Genomic DNA, 298 nt, shown 5'->3' with positions numbered 1-298 from the left:
GGAGGGCCGCTGGCCCCAAACTCAGGCCCGCCCGGAGTGGCGGTGACGTAAGCATAGGCGGGCCAATGGGCTGCCGTGTACGTGGCACGGCCGCCGGCGTCGAAGCGCTGGGGCGCGGCTCCGGCAGACGTAGCCAATGAGAGCCCGAGCGCGCCCGGCTGCTATGGGGACCGCGACGGGGCCCGCGGGTCAGCTGGCCATTGGCGGATCCAAAGGCGGAACTGGCGCCAAGGGCGAGGCTGCGTTCTCCCGGCGCCCGCGGAGCCCGCCGCCGCCCCGCCGGGGGCACCGGGTGGGG

The sequence above is a fragment of the Miniopterus natalensis genome, chromosome 15, assembly GCF_054644295.1.
Source record: "Miniopterus natalensis isolate mMinNat1 chromosome 15, mMinNat1.hap1, whole genome shotgun sequence".
Taxonomy (NCBI): Eukaryota; Metazoa; Chordata; class Mammalia; order Chiroptera; family Miniopteridae; genus Miniopterus; species Miniopterus natalensis.
The sequence above is the reverse complement of the archived record's forward strand: the minus strand, read 5'-3'. Positions refer to the sequence as shown.